Raw genomic sequence first — 18,262 nt, forward strand, 5'->3', positions numbered from 1 at the left:
GGAGGAGGGCAGCGCAGCGCAGCGCAGCGCAGCGGGCCGCGCCGGGCCGGGCCGCCGCGAGGGGGCTGCGGGGAAGCGCCTCACCTCCTCGCGTCGCTGCTGCCGCCGCCTCCGCCTCGTCCGCGCCGGCGCTCCTCTCGGCGTCGCCGGCCCCATGGAGTCCCGCGGAGGCGCGGACCGTCCCCCTCGCCTCGCGCCCGCCGGGGGCAGGGGCGGGGGCAGGGGCAGGGGGTGGCGGCGCCGGCCACGCTCGGCCCCGCCGAGCCTCAGCCCGCGTGCCCGCTCGCTCCTCGCTCGCCCGCCCGCCCGTGCCCGGGCTCCTCCTCCGCCCCTCCTCCGCTCGCGACGAAGGCTCCCGGCTCGGGGCGGGGGGCGCGCGGAGAAGCCGCGGCCCCCCCGCCTCCGGCCGGCCGGGAGCGCGAGGGAGGGCGGGTGGGCGCGGGCACGTGCAGGCCCGCGGCGGGGGAGGGGCGCGCGCAAAGCCCCGCGGGGGCGCCGCTCGCAGCACTTGTACGCCGCTTGCTCCGCCGGATACGCCTACAAGGCGTCCACGTGCCGGGCGGGAGGGGGGGAGCCCGTGCGTCCGCGTCCGCCCGCCCGCCCGCCCAGAGACACTCGCAGCCTGCCGGGAAGAGCCGCGCTCGCTCCGCGGAGCCGCGCGCCCCAGCAGCCCGGGCGCCCGAAGCGGGAGGCTGCGCGGCGCGGCACGGCACCGCCGGGCCTGGCCTGGCCGGACACGGCCGGGCAGCAGCGCGCAGCCCGGGACGAGGCGGGCGGCGACGGCGCGCCAAGGCGGGAGACGCGCGTCCGCGGGCGCTGGCGCGGCGCAACGGTGCCTGCGCGGAGCCGCCGCGCTTCTCCAAGAGCCCCGTGCGGGCCTGGCCGAGGGGGAAACTGCCGGAGCTCCCCGGAAACTTGGCGCGCAGGAGGAGTGCCGCCAGAATTTGTTTGTTTGTTTGTTTGTTTGTTTATTTAGGGGACTTCTGTGCCGCCCCATTCGCCGAAGCGTCGGGGCGGCTCACAAACCATAAATAAACAGAATCCAATAAAACAATATAAATTAACAATATAAATTATTAGATTTATACGCGCCTCCTTTCGTACAATGAACTCAAGGCAGCCTACATCCATCTCCTCCTCTGCTCGCTCTTGTCCCCACAACCACAACCCTGCGAGGCAGGCCGGGCTGAGCATCTGTGCCTGGCTCAAAGGCACCCAGCTGGCCCCATGGCTGCGTGGGGACTGGGACCCCGATCACTGAGTCCCAGACCCACATCCTTCTCCACTACCCCACCCTGGATCTCCATGTTACTTGTTCGGCTGTTTGCTCCTTTTAAAGCCCTCGAGGCGGTTGACGAAAGGACAGGCACTTAAAATATAGGTCTGCCTCTTCAACCACCCAGTGGAGGGGAGAAACGACGGTGAAGTCGGTCCAGACGGAGGCCATCCCACTGAGGTGGCACTCTTAGTGAGTACGGCGCTTAACCTGGAGCTCCCCAGTCATAAACCTCCAGTACAGTTCACCACAACCTTGTGAGGTAGGCTAGGCTGGCAGGACTCGGGGTGGAAGGGCTGGCGAGGCCTAGTGGAGCTTTGCAGCCGAGTGCACATCTGAACCCAGATCTCTTTAGCCTTAAACCCCAGTGTGTCTGCAGCACCGGACACAACACTTTCACAACAACCCAGTGAGGTAGGTTAGGGCGAAAAGGAGGAGTGGCATGACGGACGGACTTCATGGCTAGCTGAGGAGAGACCGGGAGCCGCCCTGGCTCAGTGGGTCAGAGGGTTAGGACTGCGCCCACTGCGGTGCCCACACGAGCTCTCGGTGGTAGCTGGGTGGGCACATGTGAGAAACCTGGTTCGTTTCGCTAGTTTCTCACAGTTGAATCCTCCCCATGTCTCATGCAAGAAACTCAGTCCGGGTGGAATCCACGGTGCCCTCCTATTTCTATCCGCACGCAAACAGCCATAGGAGTAGGGCCCTAGGCAGGCTAGTATGTTTTTATTTAAATAAAAAATTTCAACCTAAAAAAAAAAAATTCAACCTAGGCAGGCTGAAGGGAACTGGCCAGAGAACGGCTGCAGTCATACCCAGACTCTCTGCACCAGTACTTCTACTATGTACTACTACTAATAATAATAATTTAAAACATTTCTATCCCATCCTTCACAATAAAATGCCTCAGGACAGCTTACAAAATTTAAAATACAGTAATACAATAATTAAGCAATAAATAAGAGTCAGAGCATAAATCCATCACACCCACAAAACTAATCCACAGCCCTAACACGCTTGTCTTCAGGACCTTCTGTGCAGTGCTTACAGCCGGGCATAAACGCTACCTTTATTTCAGTGAGAGGAGAGGAACTAGCACCGTTGCAGTAAGTTCAATGGCTGAGCTGAATTCGAACTCAGATCTCTCAGATGCAACCGCAACATTCTGTTCATATCCCAGCAAGGCTGGCATATTGGAAATAAAGAACGTGATCACACATGCTAGAGAGAAGCTTTAGGGCCCAGGTCACTTTTTTCTTTTTCTTTTTTGCACTGCTCTTGAGAAGGTCTCTCATGGGGGCCAAGCTGGAGATCATTCAGGGGTGGAATCCAAGCCATCTGACGGAGCTTGGCCTCCATCCGAGTTTCCAAAATCTTCCTTACATGCTGAGCAGGTACGCAGCCATGGGTGCACCCAAAATGTTGATACCTGATTCAGAATTGGGTCTCTTGCAATGTCCCTTGTTCAGTGGCATTAGCATTAAATGTCATATCCTGATATCATAGGATGCCATGAATTTGCTTCCAATGCAGAATCAGTCAGTCACTTGCTGTCCAACAGGGAAGGGAAGGTCACATCTTGTAACCTCATTACCAGCCTCAAACATCAAAGAAAGCCTCACTGGTTTATTGGGAGAACCTGTGGGTAGGGTCCACACCGTACTCTGCATACACTTCTCTTTGATTTTTGCAGTTCCCCACTTTCTGCTGCGATGCCCCTTTTCTCATGGCCTTTGAGCTGAAATGTTTTCCTATGGGCAACACACACATCTTTTCCTTCTTCGCTGACCCCCCTCAACAGCCATTGTGAAAACTGTTTATGGGGACCACCAGTTTGGCTCACAACAGCAATGCATTCCCACCATTCATCGTAGCAGTGGGATGGCAAAACTGCACAGTCCAGGGAAACCCCTAAATGTTCAAAGGAGAACAGACCAGGGGAGCAATTTAGGAAAGGTGTGTACATGGGGGGGACTCCCCAGATGTTTCCGTCCAGCTGTGCTTGTTCTTCGGGACCGTTTATCTCCCCTATTTCCCAACAGTTATAAATACTGAATAAGGTTGGGCACTAACTACGCATGCTGAATCCGTAAGTCCTTTTTAAAACAAAAAGCAAAAAAGCCTGTGGGGAACTGCCAGGTCAAATTACTGGTAATATTGCTAACAGCTATCACGAGGTATTAAAATATAAACACAGCAAATGTCCTTAGAATACAGAATGTGATGCAACTTAATCTCTATGCTAGAATTGAAAATTGTTCGTAATCAGTGAAGGGAGAGGTCGCTCTGATCAGGTGTGGATTTACCCATCTCTTCGGGGCTGGGCTCCTAAACGGGACACGGACCGCTGCAGAGCAGCAAAGAGGAAATGGTGGGAAGCCCCGGAAGGTGCCAGGCGCGGGTAGGGCTGAGGCCAACGTCAAGAGGCGCCTTTGTCGTGTCAGCCCTCAGTGCGTTGGCCGTGAAAGGCTAGGCGCTCTGGCTGCAGCACCATGAACAGCTCCGAGCCGCCGCCGCCGCCGCACGATCCTCGCCGGCTGGAATCCGGGAAGCTCGCTCGTTCATAAGGGATGCCCGGTGCTCCATCTGAAAAGGGGGTTGTAGCCGTTCTCTCAGGGGCCTGGTGACTTCTGGAAGGCAGCTCCCCGCACCTCTGGCTCTTGGCCGCGCTTGGCAGAGGCTTTAGGAGGTAGCTTTAGGAGGCTTTAGTGGGAAACATCTGCCCAGAAGCCTCTTTGGGGAAGGTGCTGTCAAGATCTGGGTTTTCTTGATCTGAAGGGTTTGCATCCACCGCTGGCTCAGGAACAGCATCCACGGGACCAGCTGGGCAAGATGGTCCCTGCCTGCGAGCTTCCTGCCTGAGAAGTCACAGCACACAAGGAAAATGGGGCGGGGAAGGAAGAGGGGAATATAAGCCTGCTCGCCCCCACCTCTCCGCCAGTGCCGGCCAAAGTGCGACTGGCGCCCCTGAGGAGCAACTGGTCCCGGACATTGCTGCCCGGACTGAAGAGGTGTGCTAGGAGCTGCAGTTTTATGAAGGCAAGGGACCAGTCAGTCCCTAGCGGTGCATCACCTGGCCGTGACTCAGCCGATCTCCAAGGTCCTAGAGAAGCTAGAAGAAGGGCGCACGGCTTCAACTCCAGGGGGATTTCCAGTGGCTTCCCCTGCCTTGGCCGCAAAACATGCAACCAGCAGACCAAGGCCGTGAAGCACGCTGCACGTTCCTCTCTCTGCAGGAGGATGGAGGCACTGGCTGGAAGGCGAGGCTTTTCGCGGAATGCAGAGTTGCGTCTGTGCCGTACAGAGTACACAGATGCTCGGTACCTTTGCTGCGGGGCAACGCACCAGCTCCATCACTTAGAGCCCTGACAAAGCCAGAGGAGGAAGGTGGGGGGCGGGGGCTTCTTCCCTACGTGGTTGTCAGATTTCTGCTCCCCTGAGAGATCTCCCAACGAATTGATCCAAAGCCCTGAAACAAAAGTGCTCCCATTAATTTTTATTTTCCTCCTATCCCACGTGCACATGGATTTAAGCCCAGGGGCAGCATTTGGAGATTAATATTCATTCCGTGAGGGGAGCAGCAGGGGTGGGTGCCCACGGACGATAATGGAAAGTATCCTTAAATGGACCCCAAGGAAATAGCCATGCGGTTGATGAATGCACAGTTGTGTAGCAAATCCGGCTGTGTCATCCCAGAGGCTTTGATGTAGGGGGGGAAATAGCAAAAGGAATTCAGCATGCCTTTTGGTGAAAAAACGGGCAAGTGGAGTGCGGATTCTCCATGCTGTTCTGAAGAGATAAGATAAGGATGAATCAAACCAAAAGAATCCAGATCAATAAAGTGAACTATGCATCTTCTCAGTAGGCTACCGAATGCTCCCCCCCCCATTTTTTTTTTAAAGGAAGGGGGTCTCTAAACATTAATTTTCTACTTTCATCTTTAGGACTAGAGTCATAGGGCCGGAATGGGGATCAGGGGCACAATCCACCAGAACATTGTTTTGCACAAAGACCTTGGAAATTCAGTTTTCTCATTCTGTTTCCCAAAGTAATGTTCCTTGAGAATATGGAGGGCTTAAAGCCAAAATAATTTACTTTGGGGATTTACGTATTACTCTGCCGCATCTGCTTCTCAGGACACCAAACAAAACTTTTCAAGACAGAACCAGTGAAATACAACAGTTCATACCCAAACAGCATGAAACAGTTGCAACAGGAAAATCTTATACACAGGCAAAATAAGACCTGAAAGGAAAGGTAAAGACTGGGGCAGGTAATAGGATTTTACCCTGCACCAGCAGTGTGTCAGAACTGATGCCAAGCGAACGAATTCCAGAGCTGGGCTGCCACAAATGAGAAGACCCTTTCACAGATTTTACCTACACGTTTTCCTCTGAGGGCGGGAGAACCTGCAGAAAGAGCTTGGATGCCAGCTACAGAAGCCCGCTACTTTCTTACAAGAGCAGAAGCCTTAAGCTGCCCTGGACTGCGGTGATGCAGGACGTTAAAGGTTAAAACCCACACTCTGTATTCCACCCAGAAGTGCCCTGGGAGTGCATGCGACAGCCCTGAGATCGGGAAGGTGGCCTTCTTGCATGTGGAAGATTCCAGACCTTCTCTGAGAGCAGCCACAGTGTCGGACGCAGTGCTTTTTTTGTCATAGAACGCACAGGAACGGAGTTCCGGCACCTGTTTTTGACAGATTTTCCAAGTTTTAAAAGTAACTTTTGAAAATTTGATGTTTGGTCCATGTGGATTTGAATCGCCCTGTCGAGCGTAGCAGGTCGGCAGCAAAATCATGAAAACGGTGCGTGCGGGCTGCTTGCGTGTTGAGTCCACTGCATGCGTCCTTCACACTGGTTGTGATGGTGCTGCTCGGCTTGTGGCGCTGCTCGGCTTGGGACTGGTCGTGTGGTCGCGTGCTGAGTGCTTATTGCGGGCGGCGACGGTTATATTTCGTTACACAACTGACGTGTGTGGGTGTGTGTTCAGTGATTGACTACGTGTGAAAAGTAAATAATTTCATGAGTTCCGGCACCCTTTTTCTTACAAAAAAAGCACTGGCCATACGTAATAAGAACACCTCTGCTGGATGAGACCAAAGGCTGACTTTTTCTCTTGGAGCACACCAGAGGTCTATGAGAAGCCAACGGGCTGGACACGGATGTGGTAGCCGTAAGTGATACCCCCCCCCGAGACGTGGCCTCAAGCTGGAGGTGGACTGCAGCCATCAGACAAAGGACCACTGAGAGCTTTACAGCCAGGCTTTCTCCATCTACAGATAATTTTGTGGTGAAAGGTATTACTCAGGATAAAGGCGGAGTATCCTGTGACATTCGCAGAGTTTCATTTGCACTTAAGTATTTATTTATTTATTTATTTAAAACATTTCTATGCCGCCCCCATCACAACAAAGCCTTGGGGTGGCTCACAAAAAATCCAAAAAAAAAAAAAAAACAAAACTAAAAATTTAACCCCCCCCCCCGGTGCATTCTCGGCTAATTTAAAATCCTAATAAATACAATAATTTAGCAATTAAAATAAGTTTTAAATAAAAAGGTCTTAGCCTGGCACCGAAAAACAAATAATGACGGCGCCAGGTGGACCTCTCTGGGGAGCGCATTCCATAGATGGGGTGCCACCGCAGAGAAAGCCCTCCTCCAGGTACTCACCCGCCTAATATCATTCACAAGTACTGACCATAATCATTTTAGCAATATTTTGTTTCAGTGGGAAAGAGTTGGGCTACTGAGAATGATGAAATGTTAGAGTAGGTAGGGGGTTAATTTTAACTTTGGCCAAAATGTGCTCTGTTTTAAAGTAGTTTAAAGTGCTAAAGTACTCCTGCATTTTTTAAAAAAATCCTATCCTTTCTCTTCTGTATCTTTCATTGGGCCTTTTATTAAGGGAAAGTCAACATAATTTGAAACATAATTTGAAACTCAAATACTTTGGCCACCTAATGAGAAGGAAGGACTCACTGGAGAAGATTCTAATGCTGGAAACAATAGATGGCAAAAGGAGAAGGGGGCGGCAGAGGATGAGGTGGCTGGATGGAGTCACTGAAGCAGTCGGTGTGAGCTTACGTGGACTCCGGGGGATGGTGGAGGACAGGAGGGCCTGGAGGAATGTTGCCCATGGGGTCGCGATGGGTCGGACACGACTTCATGATTAGCATAGCATAGCAACATAATTTATTGCAATATTTCTGGAAATACCAAATACCAGAATGATGCCCTGTTCACCCAAGATCCATATTTGATTTTCTCTTGGATTTATAGGATCACATAGTCTACAGTACTTGGTGCTTTAAAAAACAGAGTTGTTCTTCAGAATTTAACTGGGAAACCAACATACAGTTGCATGGTCAATCAAGATTAATTCCCCCGAAGGAGAAATAGGCTGCTGAGCTTGAAGGATGCAATCCATCCAGCAACAGTACTCACACTAGTTAAAGTCAGAAGCATACCTTTGTCTTGGTATGCTGAACTATTTTGTATCTGGTGCTGGGCTACTTACAGTGTAACTACAGGCATTCATAATGTGCATTAAAGTTCTGCAGTTTTGTGTCTCGGAATAAGACTCAGAGACTTAATTCCAAGTAAATATCCGCAGAATAGGGGCACATGTCCCATAGATTTTCAGCAGAAGACACAAGCATGTACAGAATTCTTTGCCCCTAAAATTTCAGATTTCTGTCGTCTCCTAATTGTATAAAGATGCCATGTTCCTGGTCATTCTGAACAGCATTAGCTTGAATCTTTTGATTATCAATGTCCCAGAGTTCAACATTTTGGTAACATTTTGGTCGTTATTTGTTTTTCGGCGCCAGGCCAAGACCTTTTTATTTAAACGATATTTTAATTGTTAATTGTTTTTATTTACTGGTTTTATACTATTACTAAGATGCTCCGGATTTTTTATATTTATTCTATGTTTGCTTAGTCTGCTTTGTAAGCCACCCCGAGGCTTTCTGCAATGGGGGCTGCATAAAAATGCTATAATAAATAAATGAATGAATAAATCCAGAGTGGCCCGTTACCTTGAGGTCGCAAATGACCACCGTTTAGCACACTTGGGAACATTCACTGGGTGTAAAGGTGGTTTGTTTGTTTGTTTTCAAAGTAAATGCTGGATGGAACTTATCATCAGCATTCTGCTAAATTATGGGCATTGCAAGCTACACAAGGCACTCTTGCAATTAATGAGATCTCCAGGGGAAAGCTAGTTATTCCAGTAGAAAGCTGAAGCTTTTGCATTCAGCTGTGCAAAACTGTGGCCTTGTGGGCAAGTGCGGCAGAGAATGAACCGCTGTCCAGAACAAGCCTTTTGAGTTCTTTTATGACATTTCTCCCAGAAGCATTTCGAGAGTGGAACTATGGAATGAAATGGGCAATATTCCTGCACCTATAAACCTCCAAGCCAGCTACTGTTTACGTGCTGGTGCAGGGTATTTTTTTAAAAAAACAAATAAGACCTGGAAAATTGCATCTCATTTTTGTTCTTTGGAAGAGAACTGAGGAGAGCCAGTGTGGCGTAGTGGTGAAGAGCATGGGTTCGAGTCCCCGCTCAGCCATGGAGCCAACAGGGCGACTTTGGGCCAGTCACAGACTCTCAGCCCAACCCACCTCACAGGGTTGTTGTTGTGGGGATAAGATGGAGGAGGAGAATGATGTCAGCTGCCTTGAGCCCTTTGTAGGAAAAAGGCAGGATGTAAATCGAAGAGAAAGAAAAAAGAAAAAGAAAGCGATTTTTTAAAAAGTGCTTATACATTCCAAGTTGCTGGCTGCTGGGAATGTTTTCGGAGTACAAATAGGCAGGCATGGATTGATATGCCTTCAGAGCCAAAATGGTCTCCAATTGCAGAGGGTCCCCGTGCAGATTCTACAGAACAGTGTGGAGTATATTTAGTTCTCTCAGCCCTTTATATCTAAGCACCTTAAATGCACCTGTAATTAATAAACAGAAAACATCGGGCTCTTTGGCAGCGGTCTCCATGGTGTGTGCCGGTCTCACTCATCATGGGAACATAGCGAATCAAAAGCTTACGCTTGGAACTTCATGTCCCATTCTGGGCTAGGATGCCGTCTGGAAGCATGGGTGCTTAGGTCCAAAGCTCTCCTCCAAGGACAGATTGTGAATGGAAATGAGGCTGTCTGCGTGCCTCATTGATGAAAGCATATTGTGCCCATTTTTCCAAAGGACGTGTTTTCCATGCCCATTTTTAAAAAGGAACACAGACTGCTGAACGCCCTTGTAGTCTTGGGTGGGCATCGAAGGCAAGATTTTGTGCTTCTCATGATTCGGTAGAATAAGAAATACCGGGCGGCCGGTGGACATGACTCGCAGCTGCAGTTTTGCTGGTGAATTTACTGGCTGACTTTTCTGGCCAGTCCCTTCTCAATGGTCTGGGCTGTGTGAACAGTAGTTTGGTGGACAGCCAACGGGAGGCAGGGGTGTAGAATATAACACAAAACCTGGGAATACCCAAGGAATGACTTGCACAGCTGAAATTGCACCCTGGCTTCCTGATCGAGCTCGGCTGTTGCATGCCGAACCAGAAAGGAAGGTAACGCAGAAAGGCAGTCTGCTTGGAGGCAGGGTGGGGAACTCCTCCAGAGCCACACTCGTTGTGCTGGAGAGGGCTGGATGGTAACGGAAGCCTCCTTCTCTCACCCCCTTGCTGCTCCCATCTCTGGCTCTAGCTCTGAGCTCTCATTCGCCGGCTGCAGCAAGAGAAAATCAGCAGAGGGGTGGCCCTGAAGTTTGGCCTGAATTAAGTCGTTGGGTACTGGACTCTGAATGACAGGGGATGCATAGATCTGCAGCCGTGTGCCAGAAAAAGAAGGCGGTGGCAGCAGCGGCTAATTGAAACCAGAAGGGATAAAGGATTGGAAATCATTTCATGCAAACCCTGTGGCTGCCACATTAATAAAAACTGACCTAGCTTTCACAATTTTGACAGACTGTAACAGAAACATCTGTTAATGAAACTGCCCCCGTTCAAGAGGCCTGCCGCACTGTATTTCCCTCTTCGCGGGAGTTATTTGTCGGAAATGCTGGAGGCTCCATGCAGGGATTGTGATACTTCCTGTTACGCCCGTGATGCAAGCGCAGTGAAAACACCTGTTGGGGGCAGAGGGCTGCCCCTCCAGAGCACTTCCCACCTGCTTAATTGCTCCCTTAAGCACTGCTTGCCTTCGGGGAGCAAGGGCATGTGCGAGAACCACGCAAGTCGCAAGGGTACTTTCCCTGATGGGCAGCAGAACTGGTTCTTGGTCGATGTCTTTCGGGAGAACTTCTACATTTCCCTTTGCTGATTTGAGATGGCACGTGGAGGGAAGAATCTGACTCAGTTCAGCTGGCCTCTCTTTCGGTGTTCCCGTCTTCCTTCCATAGGCTCTGAGCAAAACGTGCATCTCTGGAGTGGCACCTCTGAGGTCCCTGACCAGGTGCTTTACCTGGTATCCCTCTTGCTGCCCCAGGGGTGCACGTTCTGCTTGATTTTCTCCCCGCCTCTGCTGCTGGGAAATGCATTTTAGAACCTGTGTTGGAAACCGAGTGCTTGATCGAGTCTTACCTGACAGCACTCAACTCCACTTCTCCCACCTTTGCTGGAGCAAAGGTGAAGACACTTGGCTTCCTGGAAACGGCACTCAAAATGGAGGCAGCACTGGTTATGCAGCGGGGAGGTACCTAACCACAGCTGAGATCTGGGTGCCTTGAAGGCCTGCACATTTCTGCTCAGAAGGAGTAAGCAAAGAGTCCCCTCTTCCACTCAGACCAAGGACAGGTTTGTGGATGGCCCCATTGCCCAAATTCAGTGGGGCAGCCGAACCCCTCTGGATGCTCCCCCACCACACACACAAAACATAGGACCAAATTACTTGACCTTCATCCATATCTTGCTCCTCACACTTTAGGATCAGCAACAGAAGGTCTTCCTACTTGCCCACATTTGAGCACAGTTTGATGGTCAAGTACACATGAGGGGTTTTTCTGCAGCGGCCCTAAACTTCTAGAGCAGGATGCCCTTGGGGTTTATCAGGTAGGACTTTGCAAGCTTTTAGGATGGCACTAAAAACCTATTTATGCTGACATTTTTTTCTGCTTTGTGTGGGTTCATTGTTGCTTCTTAGTTTGTTGCTTTTATGAAAGTTTATCAATCAATTTTATTGTTATAAGGTGCCTCGGAAGTGCTTCTGCCCAGAATGGCCGCCTAGAAATATTTTAATTAATTAATTGACACCCACCCCCCTTCCTTGTCTTTTTATAAGGGACAGTGGCAAAACTATACAAAAGTTATACTTTCCCTGAAAGCCTCTGCTGGATAGTTAACTTGTGAGAAACTTATTTCCAGCTTTCAAATATCAAACAGCAAAGCCAGAAGTATGTTTGACTGGTGTTATGGAAGCGAATGAATATAAAAGTTGGCTTCAGTGAATTACTAAGCAGGTGTGCATCTTTTGTATGGGGAAAAAAATCTTTTGATCTAGTCTTCTCCCAGCCAGCTTTTCTGACATCCCCAATACTGAGTGCTAAAAATAAAATCCCTTTCTGTAGGAAAAGGAATGTTACAGCTGACAGATAAACCCCACAATACTTTATGCCACCTCGATGTCTCACCTCTGCTTTTTACTTCACTGTACTCTTTCTTGGAGCTGCAGACCTGTAGTTTCGTTGTTCTTTTAGCAAGAGTTCCCTTCTTTATTCTTTCTCAGACTGTCAGGATGGAATAGGGAGAATCCCACGTGAAGTTCCACCGGGACTTTGGGGAGATTGCGATGATCATAGGCTTCAGCATTTCAGAGTTCCTCTGGAAATTAAGTACATCCAAAATAATAATGAAAAAGGATACTTCCCTGCCAGCTACAATCAGTCTCTGCTTCACACAAAGGCGAATGAAGACTTTGATGTGGAGTTCTCTTTTGTAGAGTTTGCCTGTCACTGACAGCTGTAGATTTTTTTCTCACCTCCCAGGCTGCTGTTGCGCATGATATTATGCCATGGCATATGTTAACTCGGGTTTTTTGATTTGGCCACGAATTGCCTTGCAGGTAAAGAAAACAAGCCATGGCTTATTTTCTCTCCTTCTGGAGTCTTTATCTCCTGCCCCTTTCGCCAGCATAGAGAGCAGTTTTGTTTCTGGGAGACTCTCACTAGACACTTCTGTTTCCAGACAGAAAGCAGCACAGACCAGTGAGGGATAAGCCCTGACAAGCCATCATTGAACCAACCCAGCTTCATAAGGCAACAGCGAACCATGGTTTGCAGCAGCTAAACCATGGCTTGTTGGGGAGCATAGTTTTGGATGCAACCAGAGACCACATTCCAACAAACAATACCACGACTTACCACCAGGGTGGGCCACGGAGTGGGAGGAATTGAGTGGGCCAGATGACATGGGGGTGTGGCCATGCTCCATGACATCAATGGGCTTCTGGCACCATGTTGCCTGAGAACTGGCTTCGCCTGTTGGGGGAGGCCAGCACGCAATGAGGCCCCGGTGGCAGGTGGGAGGAGTCTCCTTGGAAGCAGCGGGCAGTCGGCACGTCTTCCCAGTGGCAGGCCCTGCCGAGGGACAGAACGCAATGCAGCCGTCTTACCGATCTGCCTGGCCTCCCCTTCTCTGGAACTCCCTCCCTAGGGAAATTCGCCTGGCGCCATTTCCCTTCCGACACCATGCAAGGACGTATCTTTCTGGGAATTTTTTTAACATTTAGCTTGCGTGCAGTGGCCCTTTCTAATTGTTTTTAAAATGTTTACTTACTGTGTTTCAATTGGTTTTTAATGTGCTTTTTCTCTGTTGGCATGTTTTACATTGTAAGCTGCCTAGGAAGACCTCGCAATTATAGGCGGCCTATAAACATATGTAAATAAAATAAATAAAAATAAAAATAAATAAAGCTAACCAGCCTCGCTTGCTAGTGGCCCTTGAAGGGCCAAGATCTCCTGCTGTAGCTCACTTCTTTCGGAAAGGGCCCACCTCGGCGACTCCTGGTGGACTGCAGCTCCCAAAATTCATCATGGAACATGTGGAGGAACACAAGCTTGGGAAGGGTGAGCTTAGGACTCAGCAAGCCATGGTGGGGAATGGAGGCCTGCTTATCCCATCGCTTCCCTGCTGGAGATGGGAAGTAATGGATAAGCCAGGAATTCCGCAGAGGAACGGATACAGAAGCCGGCCCCATTTCCAGGGTGGAGGGGCAAACTGGCACGGGGCGGGCATCCAGAGCAAGGGTCGCACACCAAACAGCACAGCTGGGTGGCGAGGAAGGAAGGCGCACTCCACCCGCCACCCCAAGCCACGGCCTGGGCTGAGGCTCAGGTGAGGAGGGGCTGGCCAGATCCATCCTCCTGGTAGCCCAGAGGGCACCGGCGTTGTACTGCTGCAACGGGATGCTGTGCGATCCCCTGGCTGTTGGGTGCTGGGGAAAAGCCCAGGCCTGCAGCACCCCCCCCCCACCCGAATAAGAGGAAGGCTTCAGGGTCTGGAGCTGGAGCCCGCTACCACCAGCCTCCCTGCCTCCCATGTTTGCCTTCGGGCTGATAAAAAGTGCTGCAGATCACAGATGCCCCTGCTAATTTTCCTCCACAGACACTTGTCTTCACAAATGCAGTCATCCCGCCCACCTGGTGCTGGAGCTTTTTCACGCTTGGAAAAGTGGGAACCACCAAAGCGGGGAGCAGAGGCACCTGGCGTTGGCTGTAGTCCCCGAGTTGCCACGAAATCAGGAAGAAGGCAGTCCTTTCCTGCACAGGTTATAACTGGTGACCAAAACCTCAGCAAGGCAGGGACACTCCCTTTCTTCCAGACCACATCCCCACACGTGTGTGCAGCCACCAGCAACCAAGAGGGGAAGAACACAAAGTGTCAGGTGACGATCAGCCTATATTTAAACCAACATGTTCTGCTTAAAGGGAAATATCCTAGGAAAAAAGGAGGTTGCCATGGGATCCCTACCACCAACACAAGCCGAACTGCAGCTGAAAATGAGATAGAAATTGTGTGTGTGTGTGCTTACACATTACACACATCCACTAGAAAGGTTTCCTAGGGATTTATTTATGTATTTGACTATAAGAAAACATTTGTGTGACATCCCCAACTGTAAGTATGATTAATTCCATGCATTTATATCCGACCTTCTTTCTTTTGCAAAGTACTCCAGGTGGCTCAGAGGTTCTCAGCCGCTCCCTTTTATCCTTACCGCAGCTCTGCGAGGTAGGCTAGGCTGAGCATGTGGGGCCGGCCCAAAGTCACCCCGTGAGCTTCATGGGGGAGCCGGGACCAGAACCCGGATCTCCCAGCTCCCGGTCCAGCACGCTTGCCCTCCTCGCACCTCACCGGCTCCGTTTGCCGAAGGAGCTTCTGCACACGCACTGCAGACTGTCAGAGGAGACACATCCGTGGCAAAGGGGGGGGGGGCCTGCGTGGCTGGGCCACCTCCCCAAGCTGTGCTCTCCAGGCTTGCTCAAGCGCAGCTCCCATCATTCCCGGCCAAGACTGGGCCAATCACTATCCAGTGACCACCCCACCCCCCGCTTTGCAGGGCAAAATGGGGAGGGGGTCTGAGCCATGTGTGCGACATTGACCAGGGGTGGGGGATCCTATGATGCCAATGGGATCTGCCAGATGAAGGCCCCCAGGACAGCTACCCAGATCAGATCCGAGGCAGTTGCTTTGTGGCTCCCAGTGAAGTCTGGTGGCCCAGCCAGGCAGCCCGGCACCTTGCTACCGGCTCCTCCGGGACAGCTTGGCCACCGAGGGCCAGGCTGCCCCGCGGTGGCCCCCGAATGCAGACGGAGAGTGACAAAGCTCTCCCGGCATAAGCTCCCGTGGCCACACTGTCTGTGGCACCACTGGTGGCGAGCCACTCAGAAGCGCCAACTGCTAGGCAACACAGCAACGCAACCAAGCCACGCCTCACTTTCCAGGTGTCGTTACCCTGCTCTTTTTGCTGCAACGGACGGACACGGCTGCCTGCCGGGTGGTGGTGATGAGCGGCCGCACAGGTTCCTCTGTTGCCTCCTGGATTCTGGCCTTCCACCTCCCTCAGGCCACGTCCCCGTTCTCAGCATCCTCTGATCTTTGTCCCAGAGGCCCTAGAGCCCTCTCTCAAACAACGCTGTCTGTCTCTGCCCTTCAGGCTTGCAGTTGCGGGTCCTCAGCTCGACCCTGGGCCGCAGCATCCCCTCGCCGATATTCCAGAAAGCCACTTCTGCCCACAAGTTAGCATCCTCTGAGTGAGGAGCATGGTTCCCATCTGTGCCAGCTGCCACAGAGGCTGGCCTCGAGCAAAGCAGGGCGAGGCAAAGTCGAAAGATTTTACTCCTTCCTGCTGATATGGGAGCAAGCAGGCTGCAACAACTGGTAGAAAGGGAAAGCGCTCACGTCACCCTGCGCTTCGCCATCTCAGAGAAAAGCTGGGGTGATGACTGCCTGGGAAAGCTTTTGGAGGGCAGAATGCAGATCCCTTTACACACGCCCTGCTGCGAATTGGAGCTTCACAACCCTTGGCTTTGCAGCATCGGTCGCAGCCGTGCAGAGAGCAGAGCTTGGCGAGATGCTCTCGACACTGCGCTCAAGCAGGGAAGCCCATTAGCAAGGCCTCCTCCTGCTTGAAGGATGACCTAATGACCGGGCAACCCTTAGTCAGAGCCGATCTTGCTAAGTGTCCTGACAGAATTCCCTGGAGGACTGCCAAAGCCGCGAGCGGAGCAGGACAAAAGCGTTCTAATCAAGGGCTTTCCTGGCCTGCCTTTGTGCTGTGAAAGAAGTCTGCATGGAACCAAAGACACACGCCAGGGAAAAATACGGACCACTGGGGACCCAGAGCTCCAGGACTGGTTCCCAAAGGAATGCCCTTCCTCCCTTCCAACATGAAGGAGCAGAGCACACTGTCAGGATGGCAACCCCGGCAGTTAACGGCCCCCACCAGGCCCTGCAACCTGCAGCTGCATCCTCAGAGCCGTGTGGCTGGGCACGCCCCTCGCACCGGGCTTGGCGCATGCGACCTTCCTGCAGAATCAGACATGGCCCCATTCCCAGCGAATGCCAGGCATACCGCTGGCTCCTCTGGCCACGGGGGACTTGCTGCGCATCTTCCAGTTCAGAGCGAGACGTTGAGTCAGCGTTGTTGGAAGATGCTCTTCTAGGGGGAATGGGCCCAATCTCTACATCTGGAATGTTTGCACCAGCAAGTAGCTGCCCCTTCAGGCAGGAAGAGTCTGTAATGCCGGCTGTCCCTTTAGCAGTCGTCTTTTAAATCTGTCCACAGAGGTCTGCTCTGCTTTGCTGCTCCCACTCATCCTGTGACTACAGCGTCTGATTTGAAAAGTGTTTGCACCGGGGCTGGGGAGGGGCTGTGGGGGAGGAGGAGGGAAGCACGGGGCAGCTGGGGCGGGGGCCAAGCCCACCGCCTTTTCCATTACATTCTGCCCCTCATGGCCTGGGCGCCCTCAGCACAAAGGAGCAATCCTGCCAGCCCACCTTTCAGGCCCAGCAGGGTTCATGGCAGCTACTGGTTAAAAAAATGCTGACTACACCAAGAAAATCTAGCTGTGCAAGCTACATCAGCGTATGCATTTCTGTGTCTCCAACTGCAGTTCTGAGACATTTCTACCACCGCCAGATGGTGCAGTTCCACAAAGCATCTTCTACACAGAGAAACAGTTAGGGCTGGAGGGGAAATTAACTTCATTTACATTTTAATGCAAACTTACTCCATTTCACAGTGTGAAGCAAACCCCAGATATCCTCGGAAAGCTGCACTTCTCCAAATTTGCAGTGAAGTTCTCCAATCAAAATGTCTTCAAAACAGAGCACATTAAGGGAAATGATGGTCAAATCTGCACAAGGAAATGTGCGTGATGTAAGAACGCCTGCAAAAATGGATATATACTCAGGAACATGTACAAAAATGCCTGTGGATTTTAATGCAAACTCTTAAAAACAAGTTTCCAAAGCACAGGATGAGCCAAATTTAAGAATGAAGTTCAAGAAGAGCTGAACTGAGGATTGGAAAAATAAGAAAGAAATGGACAGGTGCTTCCATCTTTAGAAAACATTCCATAATGCTATGATGGCGGTGACGAATATACCCCTGCATTAATACAGAGCATTCAAAGCACGGCACCTGTCTGTATAATCCTTAAAACAATCTTGCATAATGTAGAGGTGTTTCCACCCACATTGGTTGGGAGAAGAGGGAGGTTAGGAAATGATTGATTGATTGACTGATTGATATCCTGCCTTTTTCCTACAAAGGGCTCAAGGCAGCTGACATCATTCTCCTCCTCCATCTTACCCCCACAACAACAACCCTGTGAGGTAGGTTGGGCTGAGAGTCTGTGACTGGCCCAAAGTCACCCAGTTGGTTCCATGGCTGAGCGGAGACTCGAACTCAGGTCGCCTGAGTCCCAGTCCCATGCTCAAACCACTACACCACACTGGCTCTCAAATAAATAAATAAATAAATCGCATGGCTCAGGATACCGAAGACACAATCCTTAAGTGCTTTGACAGAGAAAAGTCTTAGAACTCCCAGCCGAGATGAGATTGTTCCCCAGACTCTTTGTGCGCCGCTTGCCCATGGAGGAGACGTTGGTGTGCAATTCTTTTTTAAAAAGAAAATAGCCTGTGTGGGTAGGAGCACCATTTACTCATGCAAATTCCCAACCCCTCTGGAATTGGGGCTGCGCTGCCTGCCCTACGCGACGGGAGGAAGATGCACGCAGGGCTGGGCGTCCCATCAGACACCTCGGGAAGCAGGTGCCGGAGGGCGCGGAGCAGAGCAGGGCCCTGGAGGCAGGGCTGGGCTGCCAGCTTGCTGCCTGCCCTGGGCCTGGCTGGCAGCCCGATGAGGAGGCCGCTTAGGAATCGCAGAACCGAAGGGCTGCATTGTCCAAAAAGAGGACAGAATAGGGAGGCAGATGGGCCAGAATGTGCCTGGCCTGATGTGGAAGTTTCCCGCTCAGCATGGA

The 18,262-nt window shown here is 51.4% G+C and overlaps 1 long non-coding RNA gene across 3 annotated transcripts; it reads right to left on the reverse strand.

The window, feature by feature from the left end:
- Positions 1–4,536: 4,536 nt before the first annotated feature.
- On the reverse strand, positions 4,537–17,495 carry LOC123027773. 3 transcript variants are annotated; one of them, XR_006415567.1, is made up of 4 exons: positions 17,003–17,495; positions 15,225–15,647; positions 11,903–12,092; positions 4,537–5,065 (listed from the first exon to the last, which is right to left on the reverse strand). It is a non-coding gene; the product is annotated as an uncharacterized LOC123027773 (long non-coding RNA). The 3 variants fall into 3 exon arrangements; XR_006415566.1 differs by lacking the exon at positions 4,537–5,065 and having other exon boundaries at positions 11,050–12,092; XR_006415565.1 differs by lacking the exons at positions 4,537–5,065; positions 15,225–15,647; positions 17,003–17,495 and adding exons at positions 12,632–12,847; positions 13,910–13,930 and having other exon boundaries at positions 11,050–12,092.
- Between the last annotated feature and the right edge of the window lie 767 nt (positions 17,496–18,262).

The sequence above is a fragment of the Varanus komodoensis genome, unplaced genomic scaffold (assembly GCF_004798865.1).
Source record: "Varanus komodoensis strain SLA01 unplaced genomic scaffold, ASM479886v1 scaffold33, whole genome shotgun sequence".
NCBI classification, from domain to species: Eukaryota; Metazoa; Chordata; class Lepidosauria; order Squamata; family Varanidae; genus Varanus; species Varanus komodoensis.